Genomic DNA, 18,157 nt, shown 5'->3' on the forward strand with positions numbered 1-18,157 from the left:
CGGACCCTGCCTGCGGAGGGAGAGGGCACATTCTGCCCGGATAAGAGAAGGCTAAGGTAGTGGTGGCCACGCCGTGTCTGGGAGAGAATGAGTAACACGGAAGCTTCAGGTGCCCGGGGAACATTTGGGAGAGCTGTTCAGTGGGTGGAGTGGCACCAACACTAACGTCATCCGAGCCGCTGACTTGGGAAACCTGGAGAAATAGAGGGGGCGGGGAGGGGGGCTCCATGTGTCCGTCGCTGGCCTCGCCCCTGCTCAGCTTTGCTTTGGGCTTCCCACCAGGCAGCCCGCCAGGATATGCACCTTCCCCCTCCATCTACACCACCACCTTCCAGCAAGTTGTTGGGAACGTTGTCTTTGTTTTTGAAGGACTGGATGGAAGCAGCCTGTGTTTCTGGAAAAGAGCCTGGGCTTGGGCAGCAGGAGAGCCAGCCCGGTGCTAGTTTTGACCTTGCCCTCGACTAGCTGAGAAGTTTGGGAAAGTCAGTGTAGCCCTTCCCCAAGTCTGACTTTTCTTCTGTCTGTAAAATGAGCCTTGTTTTGAGGAGGAATTGAGGTATTTATTGCCTGTGAACAGACATTCCTTGAGTTTGCGCTCCCAGCAGATCCGGCTCTCCGTCCCCCTTTTAATGGGGTGACCTTGGGCAAGTCATTTCCTTTCCCTGAGGGTCGATTTCTTCACTTGTAAAACAGAAATAATAATAATAGTAAGACATACTTAGTGGGTTTTCAGGGACTTTCTGGGCTAACACGTGCCAAGCTGAGCCATGTAATTGGTACATAATAGGTCACCAATCAATGTTACTACTTCTGTTATTAGCACATGTGTCTGTTTATATGTCTGTCTGTAAGTTCACTGGAGACAGAGTTTTACATGCAGCAGGCAGCCCACAGCCTGACTCAGGGCGGGCACTCAGTCAATATTTGACAAATGGATGTTAGTTGTTTGATCTCTGAAATCACATAAACACTAGCACTGTGACTCCCTGCGAGTTGACATACTATTTGTGATCGTGTGTTCCCCTTTAAATCCAAAGTGGAGAGAAGAAAGGTAATTAAGGCATAATTATCAGACTTAATCAAACACTTATTTACCGACTTGACTTGGTGCGTGAGTTTGTATCTTTTGTCGCTGATTTCTGTTTCATTTCAGTTCCCCAGTGTGGTGTAATCTGCCTGTGTACCTTGAATAAGTGCCTTTCTTTGGAAGACAGATAATGCAGGAATTTCTCTCACTGCATTTGTTTTTGTTTCTAACCCTGAAGTTCAGTGAATTATTCTTTTGCTCAGATGCTTACATATTCCTAGCCCTCCCTTTTGCCTAAGTTTGCAGAGATTTGTGTTTAAAACTGAATAAACAGTCTCAGTAGTGTATGTGTGTGTGTGTGGGCGTGTGTGTGTTACGTGAAATCTTGCTAGAATGTATAAACAAACAAACAAAAAATCACATGTCGCGGATCCTGGATCACCTAGACTTCAAAAGCCCTTTCTTTGTCCGTGTATATTTACATAATGTATTCTCCATGTTTGGGTTTCATTAAACCCATGAGTTTAACAATACAGTCTTTGGACATATACTTTCCTTACCACTTTTCGTAGCCTGAATATTTTTCCCCTTTGGAAGTGAATACTGATTTTTTTGGTACAGATATTTGATGCTTTGGGGGCCTGTTAAAATCATGGTGAATACTTTCCGTAAATAGACGAAACGTAAGAAATTCTGAGAAGGGATTTCTTTGACTTACTGGGAGAAAAAAAAGTAATCAGAAACTCGAAATGGGAGCATGTTTGTTTCTCTTTCATCAACATTTTTATGGCCCCGCATTGCTGTGTTTCTATAGTGTTGTGTATAAAACACGGTTTAAGCGATCATGCAGCCTTAGTCTTAGAAAATAAAAAGATAGGAACTTGAACCCGAGCTTCCCTGTCAAGAGAATTACAGTGTGTTTGAGCCCTAGGCTTCATTCAAGTTAAATTTACAATATTTCTCCCTAACAATAACAACCACCCCCAAATACCCCTTTGAGTTGAAATGTTTGTTAAACTTTATATGTATGCATGCATCTAAATACACTTCTCTGTCTATATAATGTATGTTCAAATATACTTACATTAGATTTTTAGGGAATTTCCTTTTTACTTTCAAATCATTGCACAGAATATCCAAGTAGACATGGTGTCAAAACAATCAAAATGTATTTAACGCTCTCTCAGAAAATCCGTTTAAGAATAAGATCAGTGGTTTGGGGGTGATTTTCAGACCATAAATTGAAGCGTAAATATTCAAATTATTTTCATAAACTATTCACTTCTGTTAGGCTTTTATGTTATCAGACAGTGAATTTTTTGTATTTAAGTTTTCTAGCAGTTCTCTTTTTTAAGAGCCTCAAGTGTCCCATAAAAAGCAAATACTTGAATTTTCAGTTTCGAGGTACTGCATATTTTTCCTTCTGCTTGCCTTATTTTTATAACGGTGATTTATAAAGACATTACTAAAGAAAAGGAAAGAAGGATTTTGAACAGGAACTGCTGTATAATGCTGCTCAAAAATCTATTTCCAGGCTAAGGAGAGGGGGGAATATCCTGGCATCCTTTAGGAGTATGGTCTGGGATCTGAGTGAGATGGCCCTACCTTGAGTCATTATCTTCCAAAAATACTTACTGAGCTTAGTGGGGAAGGAAGGCAGCATAAGATGGCCAGACCCTGTGTCCATTTCAGGGGAGGTAGGAGGGTCACAGGGGCGACTGAAAGTCCAGCCTGGACTCCTTGATTCTCCATGGAAGAGCCATCATTTGGAAGATAGCTTTGAAAGGAAAATAGGAGAATGCTTCAGAAGGGTGGTTCTGTCAAAGATGACCAGAATCTGACCTCCAGCAAGGCAATAATTGCAAGGAAGACAGGGATTCCGGAGGTGCTATTAGGCAAGAGCTGTTGTTTGTCCCCTAGGATCATGTCCATCCTTTGTTCTTAGTAACAGAATTTTCCAAGGGTTCCATGATGGTTCAGAATAAGAATTCTGTGTCCTGACTTCCCTTTCAATGCTGTCTGGCCACGTGATCATGTGACAGAGTTCCAGCCAGTGGCAGGGCTGGGGAGTCCTGCGTGATCTCCTGGAACATGTCCTTAGGAGAAGGAAGTTAACCTTCTTGCCTTCTTCATGCTCCTCTTTCCATTCCTGTCATCTGGGATGTAGATCTGGGGGCTGGTGGGGCACAGCACTGTGAACAGAGGAGGCTTGGTCCCTAAAATCATACCATGCCATCACCTCAGGCTGAGTTTTCCAGGATTCTTATTTTGATTTTCTGTTAATTGTAGTCAAATCTGTTGCAAAGATTTATTAAGGACAAATAACAGAATGAAAAAAATGAGTGAGTAAATTGAAGGAGGACAAATTGAAAAGCCCTAGGAAGGTTCCAAGGTACCATTGAGGCATCCACCCCTCCAAGCATGTATTGAGTACTCACTGTTCATCAGTCGCTCACTGCCCTAGACACCAAGGTGACAACGGCAAGATGAACTGAATGGCATTACAATGTAGCGGCAGCTTTGCTGTGAATTATGTCTGGGTTCACACCCAGGCTCCACCACTCACTCGTCCCCTTATGTACCTGGGCATGTCACTAGCTGCCTCAGTTTCCTCATCCATAAAATGGGGATAGTAACATCTCTCTCCTACGGTTAATGTGGGCATCACATGAGAAAATGCACAAGAAGCATTTTGCATAGTGACCAGCGTATGGCTGGTAAGAATTTAAGAGATTTTAGTTTCAAAATAAAAATCAAGGAACCTACAATCTCTGAAGGAAGGCAGAGCCGTGAGAGCATCAGCAGACAGACCTCACACTCAGAAGTTGGGGGAGCTCACACGGAGCGTTGAGGGACTTGGGCGCCCAGGTCAGCAGACAAGAGAAACTCCCAGCCTGGACTGGAGGGAGCAAGGGCGGCCAGGGAAGTTCTCCTTTCACTCTGAGACTGGAAGGATGCGCAGGTACCTACCCTGACAAGGAAATGAAACGGATGGAGGAAGGATAGAGGGAAAATGAACAGTAAGTGCCCAGCACATGGGAGTTGAACCGGAGACGGGGTATCCAGCTGCATGTGGTCAGAACAGTTTGCTGGCCAGGGCCAGTTCAGGACAGTGAGCATCACTGGGCATCTGCTTTGGGGACAAAAGTGAAGATACGAAGGCAGTTAGGACATGCTCCTTGACCTTGGGGAAGCAGAGGAGGCAGATGGAAAAGTAACGAAGTACGATGCAGTGCAGGATAGGCAGTCATGGCAACATCTTCCAGCCTGGCTAGCATTCAGAAGGACCAGGGTTGAACTCTGTCCAGCTGGACAAGACTTTGGAGAAGGCCTCCCACTCAGGCGGAAGCTGGAAGGCAGCTCCAGGTGGTTGCCGGTGTGTCCGAGGGGCTTGAGCCCAGCCCTTCAGACCTGGAGAGGCAGCCCGTTCTCTGAGCTGCTCCTGAGCACTTGTCAGACTCCTGAAGAGCGAAGAGGTCTGGGTGTGGCCCCCAAGCAGAGAGGTTTTTCTTAAACTGCCCGGGCGGTGACCTGAGGCGGCCCTGGGGACAGCCCCACGTGCCCCGCCAGCCGTTTTCCACCCTGGCCGTTTTCTTCGTGTGGACACAGCCCAGGTCTGGATAAGAACATGCTGTGTAAGGCAGTTCTTTTTCACTTCACCCCTCAAAATGTGCAAACCGACAACCGCAGATAGATCCCAGATGCCGTTTCCCTGCTCTCACAGACCTTGAAGTGGGCCCCGCCGGCAGGCACACCTGCCAAGGAAAATGCTGTCCTCGAAATGTCCCTGGCACCCAGTTCAAGAGGGGCCGACCAAGTGTGGGATCGCTGACCTCCCTGAAGGAGAAGCCCACGGCTGCGGCCTCCTCGGCGAACTCCCCCACGGGGAGGGCCCAGTGGAATTTAAAAAGATTTCATCCACATCACAGAGAGCTGACCCATCCCTCGGGGCTGGGGAAGTGGCGGTTTCTAGGAGGGACCCTCCCAGAAGGGAGATGATTCAGTCTGGTCCCAGCCTCTCCCGAAGACCAAACAGACAAGGTGAGCCCCTGGCCCAGAGGACAGATGTGAATTCCATAACGCCACCCAGCAGGAAAAAGTGGTGAATGAACCCTGTTCCACGTCCCTCCTCCCTCTGGTTGAACCATCAGTGCTCAGTACTGACCGCGTCTTACCCACACCCGGAAGGCCTGTAGGCACATGATGCATCAGCCTCTCTGATTAAGATTTTCTACGAGGTAAATAGCTGGGGCAGGAAAACAAAGCTTGGGAGTCAAAAGAGGTCAGCCGCTCCCCTGAGTCCTTCCTTCCACAGGATGACACTCTTTCAATAGCTCTTTAAAAGGCAGCATGTTGCCATGATGGTTATGAGGACCAAGGTGGTAGGAGAGCTGAGGAGAGGACAGGTTAGAGGAAGCAGTGCAAACTGCTCCTTTGAAAGATCACTGGTCGGACCCGGAGGCCCAGGGTGGAAGTGACTAGAGGGTGACATCTTTTTTTCTGTGCCCACCCCCACCCCGCACAACCACTCTGCAGTCCTTGTCACTTGGGGTCATTTGTGGAGAAACTTCAGTGCCAGAACCAAAAGTTTAAACTGTTTCGTTGGCAGTGGAGGCACTGCAGTTTTTTTCTGGTTTTTAGTTAGTAACATGATAACATGGGTGTTTCTGTAAGATTGAAATATGTATGTATATATACACACGCACAAACACATATACATATGTAGCTGATGTCAAGGAAGAAGAAGCTAGAGGCTGAGAAATGGGTTAAGAGGTTATGATTATATTTACTCAAGGGTTGATGAGGTTCCAAACTCAGTTGACAGGGTGGGTTTGGACAGGAGGAAATGGGTTGAGAATGGACAGTGGGGATAGGTTGAGAGGACCACTGATTGGATGTGGATGGTGAGAAAGAAGAAAGGAGGCACTGATGACTTCTGGTCTGGGAGGCAGGAATGGTGGTCCATGGACAGGATGAGGGGAGGCAAGATTGGTAGCTGAACTATGAGAAGCTGATGGGATTAATGGTTGACTTTTGATATTTGTAGTCTGTGTTCTCCTTACCTTTGACTTTATTCCTAATTCCTTGGACTGTACTCCAGGTGGCTGCATAGAGCAGCCCATTCCAAGCAGGTTTTCCCAGGTCTTATCCTGGGTGGCTCGGGACCTACTGAAGATCATGAAAGTGATCCAAGTTTTTCCAGATCTCCCCAGGATGGGTTAGGCTCTTCCTCTCCAGAGCCCACTCCTGGCTGACTGGCCTGCCTCGTGAATAGGTGATGAATGCCTGAGTGGATACTAGCAAGCAACTGATGTGGTAAAATACACATAACGTAAAATGTAACGTCTTAACTATTTTTAAGTGTCCAGTTCAGTGTTATTAAATGCATTCACCTTATTGGGCACCCATCATTCTCCTCCATCCCCATAGCTCCTTTCATCTTGTGAAAATGGAACTCTGTACCTGTTAAACAATGACTCTCCATCTCCCCTCTCTCCAGCCCCTGGCGACCACCATTCTACTTCCCATCTTGATGATTCTGACTGTTCTAAATACTTCGTCTAAGTGGAATCATACAGTATTTGTCTTTTTGTGACTGGCTAATTTCACTTACCATAATGTCTTCAAGATTCATCCATGTTGTAACAAGGGTCAGAATTTCCTTCTTTTGAAAGGCTAAATAATATTCTGTTTATGTATATATCACATTTTGCTCATTTATTCCTCAATGGACCCTTGGGTTGCTTCCATGTTTTAGCTATTATAAATAATGCTGCTCTGAGCATGGGTGTACCAGCCTTGAATTTTTAACTTGCTTTCCGAGTAAGACTTCTGCAACTTCAGAACGTGTCAAATTCTTTACTGGGCGAGGTCCATAGATGGCATGGGTTTTGGAACATGTCTTGATGGTACTTTTTCCTCTCGGTTTGGAAACCAGTTCACCCTAGCAAGGAGAGATTTCTGACAACAGCTCAGCAATTACAGTTTCCAGCAAATGGCTCCGGTAGATCAACCATGAATTAAGCAAGAAAAAGTAAATGCTACTGTTTGAGGTATGTCTAGAGTATGGTTTTAATCCATCACTGTCAGGCTCATATAAAGTTCCAGGCTTCTGTAACTCTTTAAGTTGAAGTATTACAGGGTGTCACATGTTAACTGGAAGCCAAGAGAAGCAAGGAGCTTTGTTCATGGTTAAATCTTGTAAAGATGCTTTTTAAAGCATATTAATCCATTAGTAATCCATTTGGGTTTTGGAATATGGTCATATATTGTTTGGTACAATATGTACTAAATCTGGTCCTGGAAAATTAAGTGGAAATACAGTTTTAAACTACAGGGACTTTAAAGCAGTCTCTCAAGAATCCCTTCTCATCAGTCATCCCCATTCCTAGATTTTAAAAAATTTTGGTATATCAAATTTCCATTAAGAGGGGCACACCTATGGAGTGGGTTTTTTTTTTTTCTTTTTTCTTTTGGTGGCAGAAGGGAGTCTTTTAATTTTAAAAGCATTTCAAATATACCAAAAAGTTACCAGAATAGTATGAGCAACTTCCTCCCGATTCACAAATACATCTTTGTTTTTAATTACACTAATTAGATGCAGATGTGAGGAGTGTGTGTTTTCCATGGTCATGTAAATTCCATGGAGGTGCTAAACATACATTTCTTGAGGTGTTTTTTTTTTTTAATGTGCTCAGTTCTAGCCTTGTCTTGTATGATTTAGTTGTCCTTATATGTTTAATCCTTGTTGCCCGAGAGAGGCTGGTGACTGCCTCAAGGCAGAGCAGTTGGCAGCGGAGCTAGGATTCCCAGTCAGACCCTGCAGTCTCACATCCTGAGTCCTTGAAATAGCATCCTCTGATGTCGTATGTCGGGACCTTCCTGGACCACAGGAAAGACAGAGGGCTGCTGTTTTGAGAGGAGAGTGGACTTCCACACCTCCGGAAGTGAGCTAGAGGCACACATGGTGGGGCGAACTCGGCCTCTTCAGGCCAGCGCATAGACAGTCCTCAGAGCTCGCCCTCCAGATCAGCATCAGATGTTTCCTGGGACGGTGACATTGATCAAACGTAAAGCATCAGCCAAGGCCATGAACAGAGGGAGCTTGAGGACCGCTGTGGGAGGCAGGAGGACCCTCAAGGCAAGGGCTCTGCTTCATGCATTTTTCTGTCACCAGCAGCTGTCTCGGTGGCCCGATCCACTGGTCATTCAGCTGTTGGAGCTGCCGTGTCACTTCAGGGTTTGAGGTCGCCATCAGCAGGATTCTCTTAAATACAGCAAAGTTTAAAAGTCATTTCTGGCCATTTTAGTCCATTCATTCATTCCAGAGGTGTTTACCGAACACCTCCTGTGTGCTAGTTTGGGGGGATATAGAATGAAGGCAGATGAAGTCTCCTTGTTCCAGTACAGACTCAGCAGCTGAATGAGTGAACAAGACACAAGTTAGAGAGAAGTGATCGATGGCCAGTTAGACCGGGTACCGCCATGGAGGGGGACTGGGATGGAGAGTAGGCTAATTTGATTTGGAGTGGGGGGTCAGGAAAGCCCTTAGTGAATCTGAGGCCTGAACTGGCGAGGCAGCCCCAGGGGGTGCCGGAAAGCAAGGGGCTCAGGGAGAGCAGCAAATGCCCAGTGCCAGCTCAGCACCGTCAAAAACAGAAAGCTAGGAGATTATCCTTAACGGCGTGGGTTCAGATGGAGAGCTGATGAGGTTGGACAGGTGGGCCTTGCAGCCCGAGGTGAGAAATTTGGAATTTCTAAGTGTACTGGGCAGCCACGGAAGGATTTTAGGCAGAACAAATACCCCTTTGGATCTGCTGTCCATGTGAGTAGGCGCTAAGTCACTCCACGCTGCTCGTTCCCAGCGCTGCTCAGAGCCCAGACAGCTGTGTATTACAGCTGACAGATACTCACCGAGCATTTTTTGCTGTCAGATACAAATCGCATGCTGGACTTTGAAGATGAATGAGAGGCAGTACCTGGCCTCGAAAGGCTCCTACCTGGAGAGTGTGGTTGCTGTCCTCTGCGGTGTGTTTCCCTTAGGCAGTGAAGCATAAATCTGCAATTGCTAGAAACTTTTTTTTTTTTTTTTAGAATTTCCTGTTTGTGAATTACTTTTGATTCTGGATTCTTTCGATTCTTAATTCTTTCGATTCTTGATTATTTTCTTTGGCATCAGCTCACCTGTGGCAAATGTTTATCCTTTGAGGGTGGACTTAATTTTTTTTGAAAGTGGGGGAAAGTTGTTTCATGTCTAGTCTAAAGAATAAAGCAAGGAATCGATTCTTATAAAGTGAGCAAATAAACAAACAGGGCTGATTTTTGTACATGGCTTCTCAAATGGCCTGGGATGCCATTATATCAAATTGTCAAAGTATCAAATATCAAATTATCAAGAAGTTTCTAAAACATAGAGGTGTTTAGACTTTAGGAAGGTCTGAGTCTGCTGGAAAAATCCCTATTTGGGGATAACCATCCCTCTTTGAATGGCAACCTTCAATTCTCCGAATGCCAGTCCCTTTTTCAACCCACCCCGCCTCCTGTTCCTTGATCCGGGTGTCACGAGTCTGACGATCTTTTCAGTATAGAGGTGTGGATGCTGATTTTGATATTTGTACGTGCTTTTCCTGAAGCTCCTTGAATCTTGTTGGAAAGGCCCAAGGTTATCCTGTTCAGAGAGTCTACCAGCATAGGATATTCATGGTCAGACCATGGAATCTACATAACTGGAAATTTTAAATCTATTTATACTTTAAAAAAAAAATAGGCCTGAAGCTTTTCTAAAATAAACATGACTTTCATCCCATTATACAAAAGTGCATTTGAGGTGGTCGTCATTTTATTTGGTCTTGGCCGTGGTCTTCTGAGACTTGGGACAATCATACATATTTTTTTTCTATCTTATGCAAATGTATGCAGATTTTTAAAGCATGCCTGCATGTATTACACACTTTATAAATTTGAGTAATAGAAATGTTTGTGTCTATAAATAGATGGAATAAGGTGCATACATTGTGTATAAAGTAACCTCTTTGGTATTTGTTTACTCTGATTTTTTTGATTTATGAATTGTTATTGCTCACTATAGAAGAAGAAAGATAAATATGCAAACCACCGGGAGACTTTTAATGGGGTTCCTTCCCATTTTAGCTCAGGGTTTCTCTACTAAAGCTGACCTTGAAATTGCTTTTTAAATACAAGTCAAAATATGCAAATTCCGGCATATCAGGATGAATATCCTATATTAGGAGTTCTCTCAAATTCACGTTTTTGCATCGTTTCCATCTTACATCCTGTGGTTTATCTGTGTCTGAATCCATCAGTATCTGTGTCTCGGTGTAAGGGTTTTCTCAAATGCACTGATCGCCCCCAAGGTTAAAACACCCCTAACTATGTGCCTGTATGTTTTTTTCTTTCTTTCTTTCTTTTTTAAATCTAACTTATTTCCTGTTTAGTGAACATGAAGCGCTTCATGCCCAGTGGGTTTACTTTCTTTCCTCTTCAGTCTCCTTGACACCAGGGTGTGATATGTCATCTCACCGTCCCCCTCATCCTGTTTCTCAGAGCCTGTCACGACGAGGAGTTGATCCCCGTGTGACGTATGACCTCAGTCTGAGAAGTTGCATCAGTCGTGTATTTGTAGTCACTCCTCATGTCGGCGCCGTCCATTTCACGGGCTCCCAAGGAGGCGTCTTCCGTCCCCTGCTCATATTTCATCTGGGTCTTCTGGAGCCCGCGTGGCGTTGATACAGATATATCACTTCCCCCTCGTTACGGCCAGAAGAACTCACAACCATGAATTTCGCTGAAGTTTATGATTGGTCCCTGACTACCTCCACCATCGTGCTGGGCACAGAATTCTCTTCTGGATGCAGTCTTGCCATGAGATAAACAAGTGGATATATTGAACAGGTGCATGAATGAATAAGAAATACCCCAGTTCCAAAGGATAAATCTGTCCCGGGGTGGAGAAGGGTATTCAGGCAAAACATTTGGTTCTGCAGTCACTTGGAGGGTGGGTCCCGTGCTGTCACTAGCAGTAAAGGCCATTAGGGATGTTGCGCATGTTGATTATGTCCTCATTGTGTTTATCCAAGTTTCCCCGCCTTGGACTCTCTGTGGCCGTGGCCAAAGAAAACCCTGGAGACAGACTGTTAGCCGTTCCTCCCTTGTAAGTGCATCATTACCTCACACCAAAGTCCCTTTTCCTTTCTTTCTTTTTTTTTTTTTCTCTCCCCCTTTTTTTTTTTTAGTCAGTAGAGGATGAAAACGTTATTGGATTCAGGAGTTCATAGTAGTCCTGTGTGCAGCTGGGGACGAGGGGGATAGATTTATGAAATGGACCATTTCAAATGGCATTATCTTCCCACAGTGAGGTATACCTTTCATAAATCATGCGAGAGTGCTCAGAAAACAGAACATTTGTTATTCCTGCACTACATTGTATTTGCATCCCCCAGAATCGTCGTGAAAGAAGAAATTCCCAGACTTCCTTTCCTGGTTTGGAAAAGGCAATTAATCCCCTAAGAGTGAAATTATAAAAAGGAGAAGAACTGTAATAAGATTTTTAAAAAGTACTTTGTGTAAATCCAGGATTGGTGGTGATTTTTTTTTTTTTTTTGCCCTCTTATTTGGACCTTAATTTAATTATGACATTAATTAAGTTCTTCGGTTTTATTTTTCCCTGAAAACACTGCGCCATATTCTGTAGGATAATATAGATGAATGTGGCTCAGCTGGGAAAGTATGTGGGTGGAAATATTGACTAAGCTTCTCTCTCTCTGCCTCTCCCCGTCTAGAGGCTGATGGGTAATTATTCTTTAGGATGCCTAAGTCCAAATTATGTATGGTTGTGTTTTTAACATGGAGAGTCCCTTCTTTTCTCATAGCCCGGGTGTAATTGGCAAGGAGAGGCAAAGTGGATTCTTCTCTGTGTCCTTGGCATCGACTACTAAGTACTCGTCAATTCCCTGTAAAAAGAATTAGGCTTCTTAAATAACTCAAGCTGCTTCTTGTGCTGGCATCACATCTTGCATATTCCATGGTATGAGGTTAAAAATCATCATCTTGATTGAAAGTCAAGAGTTTCCAGCACAGTCGTCCTGGAGAATAGTCCGGGGCAAGTTGTGAAACTATATGACAGCAGTCTGAAAAGTTCTGAAAATAAGTCAGTCTCTCCCCATTATAGGCAACCCCCCCCTAAAAATTTTTTTTAAAAAGAAAAAAAAAAAGAAAAATTGACCCCTGTAACTTTGGGAAAGAATGAATAAAAACCTACCAAAAAGCATGATTTCAGAAAGTTGAGGAAAAAATTACGTTTGAAAGGTCTGCGGCACATTTTTTTTGCCCTCGTGACGTAGATAAAACTGAATTGAATGAACGTTTCAGGGGACCTTGAACTTGACTAACTGAGCTTGGTGGTCTTCACAAGACGTGGAGGGAAAATACCTCATTTTGCGGGTATTTTGAGACATCATTGTGCCAGCAAACACGATCTAGAAACTGAGAAATCCATCCGAGCTCTTCCCTCTGGTTGTCTGGAAGGACTGAATTGTACATACCATGGCTGAGGTCAAGACTAGGTCAAGATGTCCTTTGTCTGCCCCTTTTCCGCCTGCCTTCCCTACTCTGGTCACCCAAAGCAGTAGAATGTTTATCTGCATGAATCTTACAGAGCTCTTGCACCAGACAGACCTCGGCTTGAAGCCTGCCTTCATTTTTCTTGCCTTTCTCGCTTCCATTTCCTAGTTTGTAAAAGGAGGACCGTACTGTCAACTGTTCAGAATTCCTACAGAGGTTTAGTGGGATGACGAATCAAGGTGACAGAACAGAGGAGGTGCTTAAAGCAAATCATGGTTACCATTTGCTGAGGGCTTTCTATACGGCATGCTTTTACTTTTGCACTTCGTAGACAACTTCTCCCTTTTTCTCTAATATCCTGTGACGTAGGCTTTATTGTACCCATTTGCTAGATGAAGAGACTAAGGTACAGGGACAGCAGATCACTCATCTCATAAAAATCCAGCCCAGGATCCAAACCCTGATCTCTTTGACATCAAAGATTGTACCCTTACTCAAAGGTATTTCCATCCCATAGTCCTACTGCTGGGACTGCAAGTCTGCTCTCCCGGGTTAGATAACCTGTCCCAGCCTGGAGAACTCCCAAAGGGAGAGACAGGTGCTTGAATGTCAAGTACAGCTGACTCAGCAGAACTTCTCAGCTATAGGTTTCTAGGGCTTCGTGAGAACAGGCTGACTCTCTCCATTTCTGACACATCACAGGTGGACCAAACCTGGAAAAGAAACGGAATGGAGCAGAGGTGGAGGGGTGGGGGGTGGCTCCACCCTGCATAGCCCTGTCAGTGCCTTGGACCCAGCTGGAAAAATCCAGAATGAGCGTATGACCCCTGAGAACTGGCTGGGTGTGAACCAGTGATGAAAGGCAGACCTACCCAGACTCAAGCTTCTTCAGCTCCTTTTCTGGATTCTGCCATTTGAAGGGAAACTTTCTCACCGCAGATCACTACTTGATGGCCCCAAAGACTTCATGTAGCTTCTGAAGGTGTGGCACGTGGTCCCCAAGGTGAAGCGTCCGCCGTGGGGAACCAGAACCTGTGCCATCAGTTCAGCCCTGCACTGCTCAGGTCCACGGTCATTTCCAATGCCTGGCTTTCTGTTGTGGGAGGGTCTGTTTCCAGGTCCTTGGCCAGATATTTAAGAAGCTCACCAGGAGAGGGATCTGTTGATTTCTGAAAGTTCTTCCCGAGTCTCTCTTGGCTGTGATACTGTGAGCCTACAGTGAGACTGCTGCTGAGTTTGGATTGACTTTTGTGTCTCAAGACAGCCCACAGCAGCCCCTTCATCTGGGTAATCTCCTCTACTGCCCTTGTCCAGATAGACTTGACCTTCGTGGTTGGGTTTCTCTTATCAGCATCTGCCTTTTTCAGCCTCTCTCTTGCTAAATTGGAATTATTTCCTGTCTGTTTCATCTACTAGACTGGGAACTCCTTGAAGACAGGAACTATCTTTTGGGTACTTGAGACATGTGTATTGCATCGGTCAATGGAATCAGTTTCTAAATAGGGCACAGTAACGTTAAAACCTAGAGCATCTTCTAAACCTGGAGGTTGAGATACATTATCTTCTATATTTGATTTCTCTTGCTGTAGCCAAAGCAAGTTGTAGTTGTGAGTTTGATAAAAATCCATGTAAGTTCAGCGCTTTGAATTCAGTGACTTGGAATCAATGCAGAGTCCCTAACGTAATTGCTATGGAGAGTTTCCAGCACATGGGAATTGCATGTCACAGTATCCGGGGCAGCCCAACTCGAGACATCCTTGGATCGCACTACTGCTTGTGAACCTGGCTCTTGACCCCTGCAAATAAGTGATCAGGGCTCTGCAGGGGAAAGTGGAGAGACACCGTGGCGTTTCCACGTTGCCATTTCCCTGATTAGCCAACGGGATTCAAACACAGGAGGGAGATTCTGATTGAAAAACCTTGGCCTGAATGTCTAGAACAAGTGATACTATAAATAACAATGGTTCCAGTTGCTCTGTCCTTCTCCATGGAATATCAAGGTGTCCTCAGGTTAGTCCCAGTTTTTAAAGGGTGACATCAGAGGTGGACATCTTTTGGAACAAAGAAGCAAATTGAATTAAGCGTCCATCATTTGCTTGATTTTCTTAAATACGTAATCTCAACCTTCAGAAGGAGACTGTTTGTCCTTACACTAGTGAAATTCACCCTTGACTTAATTTTAACGCATCTGAAGTTTCCATGCTGGAAAGATCAAATTCAAGTTTAAAAGTTTATTCCCTAACCAAAAGTTTGTTTTTTGTTGTTGTTGTACATTTCACTCCTGTTAAAAAAAAAAAAAAGAAAGAAACTCTTTTGGTCATGCTGTTACTGCTTAAATATCCCGCAGTCCTCCCCGAATATCCTAGCCTTTTCATCTTAATGGTTTCTCCCCCTTCTTGTTCTTCCAGTTGTGTTCCCTGCTTGATCTGGCTGCTGGTTTTATTTCTATGGATTTTAAAAAATTGGTCCCTTTTCCTTGACCCTCCTTGTGTGCTGTTGCCTCTGTTGTCTTAAATACCTTTGACTTGTTTCATTCATTACTTTCCAAAATCCAAAGAATTTTTAAATTCTTTTTCTTTAGGCCTCATTTTATATGTGCGCTCTGTGCTTGGCAGACACAGGCTGGCTTTCACTGATATGGGCTGAGCATCGATGGGGGGGAACAGGGTCGGGAAGGACTTGATCTCATAGACACTTGACGTGCAGGCCAGTCCTGGCTCTTACCTCGACTTCCCTTGTGACCTTGAACATGTCATTTCATCTCTCCAGTTCTTAATTTTCTCATCTGCCCCTTCCGGCTAGCGACACCTGTCCCACCTTCCTCGCAGGCTTGTTGGACAATTCAAAGAGCATCTGAAGTGTTGGGCACTTTTAAATTTAGCTGTGCCCTGGAAACGTGTGGCCATCTGACTGACTCCCTAAACGAGGTGATTCTTCAGGAAATTCTTCAAATTACTAATTTTACTTTCTTCCTTCTGCCCCCCTCCCCAAGCCCAAGCACGCTGAGACAGTTCAGACTATTTTTTTCCTTTCTGTATTTGAAGAAAGAGTCGGGGAGTTCCTAGATTGATAGAAAATGGCCAAACTCATTTTTTGTGCTTGTTTGCACAATGAAGAGATTTTAGCGATCAGCCTAGAAGAGGTCTTTTCTCTCTCTCTCTCTCTCCCTCCTGGGGCACTGGAGAAATCTAACCATTACATGTCTGTGCTCTGCAGACGTGTTGCAGACCTGGGAATGTGGTTGGTGCATTTATTTATTGGATTGTTGATGAAAGTCGGGTGGGCCACGTGGATGAAGTGATCCACGGAACCTGACCGTGAACCCCGGAGGAACCCTAGCACGAAGCCAGATTCTGATGTGAGAACTGCAGTCGGGAAGGGGTAGGGGTCGACAGTGGGGGCTTACTACACGGTGACCTTCTCCAAGTTGGTAGGATGGTTTCCCTTCCTGGAAGATTCAGGTGAAATCAAGCTTTAGGAATTGTGAACACAGACATTAAATATGGATTATGGAGCTGGAATCTCTCCCCCCGGTTCTGCCTTTGCCTCCATAAAGGAGTAAGTTAAAAAAGAAAAGTTCTGTTAAAAAATGCCTTACTGCTTGATAAATCCCTGTGAATAAAAAGGGGGGAAAAAAGGAATGCACATTAGTCTTCCATTAAAAATAGATCAAAAAAGCACCCAAAAGAAAAAACCCCCACTACAATGAAATAAATTAGGGTAATACGACTGGAGGCCTGCAAATGAGTTTGTTAAATGTTACATTTTCTCAGGCCACTTAGATTTCTAACTTCCTGTTTCTGCCTGAAGCGATAAAGGCAGAAACACTGTCATTAGCTTCAAAAACCACTTTTTTTTTTTTTTTTAGCTCCTAGCTGCATTTATTAGTATTTTTCTCCCCCTCCACCCCCAGTCGGGTCCCTGCATTTATTACAGCACAGGTGCATCTTGCTCTTGAATGTTAACTGCGACGAAAGCATCTGAAAATGCTCCTTTTTCCTACTTGCAAGAGGGCGGTGGCAAATCCAGGGCACACGGAGTTGAGTGGGGAAAACTTTGGGCTGGAAGGCACTTCCCCCGATGGGCTGCCTCATACAGCTTTTCAAGATGGACCCCCAGTAGCTCTGGAGTGTCTCTGCCGTTCACACTCTGATCAGATAACCCGGGATCATTATAAACCAGTGGATAATCCGTTGCATTTTTTCAATAAAGCAATTGCTTTGTCCCATCACCTAGCCCCTTAAAAAGAGCCAAAAAGAATGTGGCACCTAGACGCTATTTATAACCATTTTTACCTCTTCCCTCCAGGGCTGAAATCAGAAACCTAATTTTAGACCCACAAAAGGCAAACTATGTGTCCAAGAAGCCCCCAAATAAAATATTTCAGGGCAGCTTCTCAGCGTCCTCCAGGTGGGTTCAGGTTGATTGACCTCACTCTGGATATTTCATTGTGTCATTGGAAAAACAGCAGTAATTAAATCGTTATTTCTTAGGTGTTGGGTCCAAGGACATTCTAAAGGAAGTCAGAGGCAGAGGGAGGAAGGAACTTCGGAAACCCAAGATGGGCCAACGAGCAGATCCGGCGGGTTTAAAGGAAGGAGGGCAGGCCTTACAATTAGAAAGAATTGAGTTTAACTCCACCTGCGCCTGTTGTATCATCCTACAGACCCTACTCAGCTGCTCAGAGCCTCGATTCACTCAAAATGGGAATAGTCGTGCGTGCCTCCCTGGTTTGCTAGGAGACGTGAAAACGCAGCGTTGTGCTCAGCACCGAGGAGGTGGTTGGTTTGTTCACAGGCAGTAGCAGCGGCAGCTCTTCCTCACCCCTCATTACTGCCTGGAAGCCCAGTCGTCATCCGCCCTCACAGACGGTCTGTCTTCCTTTTAGGAGTCTCCTTCATGATGTGGCTTAGAGCACTCGTGCCCAGCAGATCTCAGAACCTGTCTTTTCTGGGCAGCAGACTAAAAAGTGCACTCCCTTTGGAGGGAGCTGGAAGTCAACCGGTAATGGTTTTTGCTTTGAAAACCTCCCAAATCCTGAAAGATCCCAGCCCCACAACACCCCTGCTCCCTGTTTCATGGATGCCCGCGATCGCGCTGCTGTGTCCCGTGGCCTCCTGAGCGCTCCGGTGCATCGCCGTCTAAGCAGCAGAAACCATGGGTGCTCCAACTCCGGGAGAGGGTTCAGCACCCATTTTTTCAGGAGAGACGCTTTTAGAGCCTTTGCTAAGCAGACCTTTGGCTCCGAGACCTTCCCCCCTGGTGTTACTCCCTCTGCGCTGCTTCACAAAAGGGGCTTTGCACGTGTTAACTAAGGTAATTGCTCAGCTGACTTTAACACAGGGAGATGGTTCTTCGGGATTGTCGGCGTGGGTCCAGTGTACCCACGGGAGCCTTGCAAGCAGAAGAGGTGGGAGGAGGAGGGCGGAGGAGGCAGTCAGAGGGATGTGGTGGAAGAGGGTGTGGAGAGATGACAGGCAGGAGATGCATGTGATGTACTGTTGCCGACCCTGATGGTGAGGGCTGGGACTCTGTAGCAAGAAAGATGGG

At 45.1% G+C, this 18,157-nt stretch overlaps 1 protein-coding gene across 1 annotated transcript in view; it reads left to right on the plus strand.

Moving 5' to 3' along the window:
* WWOX (WW domain containing oxidoreductase) overlaps window positions 1-18,157 on the plus strand; it is a 902,466-nt gene that overhangs the window by 653,724 nt on the left and 230,585 nt on the right. The window lies entirely within an intron of this gene.

The sequence above is a fragment of the Camelus ferus genome, chromosome 9 (assembly GCF_009834535.1).
Source record: "Camelus ferus isolate YT-003-E chromosome 9, BCGSAC_Cfer_1.0, whole genome shotgun sequence".
Classification (NCBI taxonomy): Eukaryota; Metazoa; Chordata; class Mammalia; order Artiodactyla; family Camelidae; genus Camelus; species Camelus ferus.